Source organism: Oncorhynchus clarkii, chromosome 21 (genome assembly GCF_045791955.1).
Source record: "Oncorhynchus clarkii lewisi isolate Uvic-CL-2024 chromosome 21, UVic_Ocla_1.0, whole genome shotgun sequence".
NCBI classification, from domain to species: Eukaryota; Metazoa; Chordata; class Actinopteri; order Salmoniformes; family Salmonidae; genus Oncorhynchus; species Oncorhynchus clarkii.
In genome coordinates, this window is record NC_092167.1 from 47,183,699 (window position 1) to 47,190,573 (window position 6,875).

Genomic DNA, 6,875 nt, shown 5'->3' on the forward strand with positions numbered 1-6,875 from the left:
ACATGCTCAAGGCCAGGGGCGGCCATTTCCTGAGAGGACCACATGCTCAAGGCCAGGGGCGGCCATTTCCTGAGAGGACCACATGCTCAAGGCCAGGGGCAGCCATTTCCTGAGAGGACCACATGCTCAAGGCCAGGGGCGGCCATTTCCTGAGAGGACCACATGCTCAAGGCCAGGGGCAGCCATTTCCTGAGAGGACCACATGCTCAAGGCCAGGGGCGGCCATTTCCTGAGAGGACCACATGCTCAAGGCCAGGGGCAGCCATTTCCTGAGAGGACCACATGCTCAAGGCCAGGGGCGGCCATTTCCTGAGAGGACCACATGCTCAAGGCCAGGGGCGGCCATTTCCTGAGAGGACCACATGCTCAAGGCCAGGGGCGGCCATTTCCTGAGGACCACATGCTCAAGGCCAGGGGCGGCCATTTCCTGAGAGGACCACATGCTCAAGGCCAGGGGCGGCCATTTCCTGAGAGGACCACATGCTCAAGGCCAGGGGCGGCCATTTCCTGAGAGGACCACATGCTCAAGGCCAGGGGCAGCCATTTCCTGAGAGGACCACATGCTCAAGGCCAGGGGCGGCCATTTCCTGAGAGGACCACATGCTCAAGGCCAGGGGCGGCCATTTCCTGAGAGGACCACATGCTCAAGGCCAGGGGCAGCCATTTCCTGAGAGGACCACATGCTCAAGGCCAGGGGCGGCCATTTCCTGAGAGGACCACATGCTCAAGGCCAGGGGCAGCCATTTCCTGAGAGGACCACATGCTCAAGGCCAGGGGCAGCCATTTCCTGAGAGGACCACATGCTCAAGGCCAGGGGCGGCCATTTCCTGAGAGGACCACATGCTCAAGGCCAGGGGCGGCCATTTCCTGAGGACCACATGCTCAAGGCCAGGGGCAGCCATTTCCTGAGAGGACCACATGCTCAAGGCCAGGGGCGGCCATTTCCTGAGAGGACCACATGCTCAAGGCCAGGGGCAGCCATTTCCTGAGGACCACATGCTCAAGGCCAGGGGCAGCCATTTCCTGAGAGGACCACATGCTCAAGGCCAGGGGCAGCCATTTCCTGAGAGGACCACATGCTCAAGGCCAGGGGAAGACATTTCCTGAGAGAACCACAAGAGGCTGCTGAGGGGAGAAAGATTCATAATGATGACCAGGAAGGGCCCAAATGGAATGATACCGTTCCACCTATTCCGCTCCTGTCATTAACGCGAGCCCGCTCTCCCCAATTAAGGGGCCACCAGCTTCCTGTGGTGTGCAGCCCTGCTACTGGTAGGGAGACTTTAGTAGGGTGGTGTTTAGTTGAGGTTCCCACCCCCCCCCCCCCCCCCCCAGTGTAGGGGTTTATCTGGCCTGCTGTCGCACTATAGTGTCTCCTCAAACCCATTCACCCCATACACATTCACTGAGCCTGTCTAGCCAGACTTTTTTTCTGGGGTTTGATAACTCTGTCCCATAGATTAGCTACCTGTGTCCACGTGTTGTTTCACGTAACAATGACTTAACGTAAGACATAGCATCCACGTGGAACACTTGACACATTCCTATTAAAAAACAGCTGTGTAATATTTAAATGAGAATGCCCTCGAAGCCAGTGTTTGGAGGATATATTGGCACAGCGTTGAGGGTCAGCAAACTGCCAATATATCCTCCAAACTCCGGCTTTGAGGGCATTATCACTTTTATACAATGCGTTACCAACATATTCAGATAATGATTGACATTTTCACAAAAAATATTTTGATGATTTTATTCATACTACTTCATCCTTCCACAAGATATACCGTGCATTCGGAAAGTATTCAGACCCCTTGACTTTTTCCACATTTTGTTACATTACAGCCTTATTCTAAAATGTGTTAAATTGTTTTTTCCCCCCCTCATCAATCTACATACAATACCACATATTGACAAAGCAAAATCAGGTTTTTAGACATTCTGGCAAATTTACAAAAAATGGAAAAATATCACGTTTACATAAGTAGTTAAACCCTTTACTCTACTTTGTTGAAGCACCTTGGCAGCGATTACAGCATCGAGTCTTCTGACCGCAAACTAGCTACACTTAGTTTCGTTTGACCTTTTTTCAATTGACTTGTCTTGGTATATATCTATAAAATGATGCTAGCTGATTCATGATTTTGACTGGCTGAGAAAAGCTGCCTATCTGTCTGTCTCATCCCAACACGTTCATTACTATTGGACAGCTGGAGCATCGAATTTGAATATTGAAACAATGTTGCAAATGTCAGAGAGACAGACAAGGTTTGTACAAATCTCCGCGGTTGAAAACTAAATGTTAGTCTAGATGTCTATGTCTAGATGCTTTTTATTGTGGAGATCAGGTTTGTATAAAGATGTGTAGAAATTAATACTGTGTTGTCAATCAACAATGGTTGATAGGAATTTTTGTGACAAAATGTCACAGGCAGGACAAAGAGATCAAATCAAATTGTATTTGTCACATACACATGGTTAGCAGATTAATTAATCAGCTAATGTGAGTGTAGCGAAATGCTTGTGCTTCTAGTTCCGACAATGCAGTAATAACCAACAAGTAATCTAACCTAACAATTTCACAACAACTACCTTAAAACACACAAGTGTAAAGGAATGAATCAGAATATGTACATAAAAAATATATGAATGAGTGATGGCCTAACGGCATAGGCAAGATGCAGTACATGGCATAGAGTACAGTATATACATATGAGATGAGTAATGTAGGGCATGGCAGCAGCCACTCAATGTTAGTGGTGGCTGTTTAACAGTCTGATGGCCTTGAGATAGAAGCTGTTTTTCAGTCTCTCGGTCCCTGCTTTGATGCACCTGTACTGACCTCGCCTTCTGGATGATAGCGGGGTGAACAGGCAGTGGCTCGGTGGTTGTTGTCCCTGATGATCTTTTTGGCTGGCCTTCCTGTGACATCTGTTGGTGTAGGTGTCCTGGAGGGCAAGTAGTTTGCCCCTGGTGATGCGTCGTGCAGACCTCACTACCCTCTGGAGAGCCTTACGGTTATGGGCCGTACCAGGCGGTGATACAGCCCGACAGGATGCTCTCAATTGTTAATCTGTAAAATTTTGTGAGTGTTTTTGGTGACAAGCCAAATTTCTTCAGCCTCCTGAGGTTGAAGAGGCGCTGCTGCGCCTTCTTCACCACGCTGTCTGTGTGGGTGGACCATTTCAGTTTGTCTGTGATGTGTACGCAGAGGAACTTCAAACTTACCACCCTCTCCACTACTGTCCCGTCAATGTGGATAGGGGGCTGCTCCCTCTGCTGTTTCCTGAAGTCGACGATCATCTCCTTTGTTTTTGTTGACATTGAGTGTGAGGTTATTTTCCTGACACCACACTCTGAGGGCCCTCACCTCCTCCCTGTAGGCCGTCTTTTTGTATTGTATAAATATTGAAGCTGAGCATGAGATTTAATTAATCAATAAATCATAAAAATATATTACTTAATGAATTTATATTACTGTGTACTAGAGTTTACGTCTAACTGCTAATATCGAAATGAATATTAAAAAAATTAAATCATAGTTTAATGTATGTACTCTTTAAGTACTGTATTTACAGTGGCCAAAATGTGCTCTGACAAATATATGAAATGCATTGTGTGATGTCACTGTACAGTACTGTATTCAACTAAATGAGATTGTCTTACAACAGCCATGTCCTCAATTCACGGGTTGTAAGTTTGGGTTGTTTGAGACTGAAGGATATAGAAAGAAAATAGAGATGACGTGAAGAATGCTTTTCCTACATTTACTGTAGAATATTATGAGTACTGGGAAAAGACATGATACTGTCACGCCCTGATCTGTTTCACCTGTTCCTGTGATTGTCTCCTCCCCCTCCAGGTGTCGCTTGTTATCCCCAGTGTATTTATCCCTGTGTTTCCTGTCTCTCTGTGCCAGTTTGTCTTATATGTTTAGTCAAGTCAACCAGCGTGTATTTCCCCGTAATCCTTTTGCTATTCTCCTTTTTCTAGTCCTCACGGTTTTGATCCTTGCCTGTTTCTGGACTCTGTGCCCACCTGCCTGACCATTCTGCCTGCCTTGACCTCCAGCCTGCCTGCCACTCTGTACCCGCCTGCCTGACCATTCTGCCTGCCTTGACCACGAGCCTGTCTGCCACTCTGTACCCGCCTGCCTGACCATTCTGCCTGCCTTGACCACGAGCCTGTCTGACACTCTGTACCTCCTGGACTCTGATCTGGGTTTGACTGTTTTGCCTGTCCACGACCATTCTCTAGCCGACCCCTTTGGATTATTTAACATTGTAAGACTCCAAACATCTGCATCTGGGTTTCGCCTCGTGCCTTGATAGATACCTTTGAGTGTATTTCTCCACACATGCATATTTGACCTGTAGATGGAGTGAGGAGTTGAACTCGCTGAAGAGTCTGTCCAGAGTCTGAGTAAGATCAGTTTGTGGAGGCTGCTGTTTGTATACTAACCACAGTCTCTTCGTATTCTACATTCAACGTGGTTTCTGCCCAGTGGCCACCACAGCCTAAAAAAAGACCAAGGAATGCCTGCGTTGTGGTTCTGCTCTTATTGACGTGAACACACAAACACTCCCACGCACAAACACACACACACACACAAGGATGGTGAAGGGAGGACGGCTCATAATAATGTCTGGAAAGGAGGAAATGAAATGGCATCAAATGCCTGGAAACCATATGTTTTAATGTATGTGATACCATACCACTCCAGCCGTTACCACGAGGCGGTCCTCCCCATTTAAGGTGCCCACACACAAACACACACAAAAAGATAACTAGTGTAAAATATGCTGTCTTTAAAATGTATATAGTATGAATAAACTGGAAGTAGAAGCCTAAGTATTGTTGTTCATTAGTTTACTCCAATTAGGGGAGGGGTGGTAAGGTTAGGAGACAATAATAAAGTAGGAAGAAATTACCTACGAGGGGGATTGGAAATGATGCAAACAATTACATTGATGGAACCCACAATCTATCTGCAATATTAAAACTGATCTACCCCCTTAAAAACAGAACTCGAACACACTCCAAACACAATGGTGATGACGATGATGATGATGATCACAAAGCAGCGTGTTTCTCCCCATGGGTCGTAATGACAGGGCTTTCCAGTCCAAAGCCTGGTCAGAGGTTTAAATACCCACACAAAGGGTACACATGTTGATACTGTTAAGGCAGGTCATATGCAGTCATTTCCTTTCCTTCAAAATCTATTTCAAGCCGATCTATTTTCAGACACGCACATCAAATACTTTCAGACGGAATACAGTTTTAACGACCAGCTTCTTGACATGGAACGCTTCTCTGCCCTATCTTTTTGACCACAGTGCCCTCGGGGTTGCCAATAAAAACAGGTCTCCTACCATCATATCCCAAAATAATGCTCGATGACATTGGCTCTCACACTGTAGAAAGAAATGGTGTGCGTGGTTCAAGCAGGTTAGAGTTACAGTTAGAGCTAGAGTTAAGGTTAGAATTAGAGCTAGAGTTAAGGTTAGAATTAGAGTTAGAGTTAAGGTTAGAATTAGAGTTAGAGATAGAGCTAGAGTTAGAGCTAGAGTTAGAGTTAGTTAGAGCTAGAGCTAGAGTTAGAGTTAGAGCTAGAGCTAGAGCTAGAGTTAGAGCTAGAGTTAAGGTTAGAGTTACAGTTAGAGCTAGAGTTAAGGTTACAGTTAGAGCTAGAGTTAAGGTTAGAGTTACAGTTAGAGCTAGAGTTAAGGTTAGAGTTACAGTTAGAGCTAGAGTTAGAGCTAGAGTTAAGGTTAGAGTTACAGTTAGAGCTAGAGTTAGAGCTAGAGTTAAGGTTAGAGTTACAGTTAGAGATAGAGTTAAGGTTAGAATTAGAGCTAGAGTTAAGGTTAGAATTAGAGTTAGAGTTAAGGTTAGAATTAGAGCTAGAGTTAAGGTTAGAATTAGAGCTAGAGTTAAGGTTAGAGCTAGAGTTAGAGCTAGAGTTAAGGTTAGAGTTACAGTTAGAGCTAGAGTTAAGGTTAGAGTTAGAGCTAGAGTTAAAGTTAGAATTAGAGTTAGAGTTAAGGTTAGAGTTATAGTTAGAGCTAGAGTTAAGGTTAGAGCTACAGTTAGAGCTACAGTTAAGGTTAGAATTAGAGCTTGAGTTAAGGTTAGAGTTACAGTTAGAGCTAGAGTTAAGGTTAGAGTTACAGTTAGAGCTAGAGTTAAGGTTAGAGTTACAGTTAGAGCTAGAGTTAAGGTTATAATTAGAGCTAGAGTTAAGGTTAGAATTAGAGTTAGAGTTAGAGTTAGAGTTAAGGTTAGAATTAGAGTTAGAGCTAGAGTTAGAGTTAGAGCTAGAGTTAAGGTTAGAGTTACAGTTAGAGCTAGAGTTAAGGTTAGAGCTAGAGTTAGAGCTAGAGTTAGAGCTAGAGTTAGAGCTAGAGTTAGAGCTAGAGTTAAGGTTAGAGTTAGAGCTAGAGTTAGAGCTAGAGTTAGAGCTAGAGTGAGAGCTAGAGTGAGAGCTAGAGTGAGACCTAGAGTGAGAGCTAGAGTTAGAGCTGGAGTTAGAGTTGGAGTTAGAGTTGGAGCTAGAGTTGGAGCTAGAGTTAGAGCTAGAGTTAAGGTTAGAGCTAGAGTTAGAGCTAGAGTTAAGGTTAGAGTTAGAGTTAGAGCTAGAGTTAAGGTTAGAGTTAGAGTTAGAGCTAGAGTTAAGGTTAGAGTTAGAGTTAGAGCTAGAGTTAAGGTTAGAGCTAGAGTTAGAGCTAGAGTTAAGGTTAGAGTTAGAGTTAGAGCTAGAGTTAAGGTTAGAGTTAGAGTTAGAGTTAAGGTTAGAGTTAGAGTTAGAGCTAGAGTTAGAGCTAGAGTTAAGGTTAGAGTTAGAGTTAGAGCTAGAGTTAAGGTTAGAGTTAGAG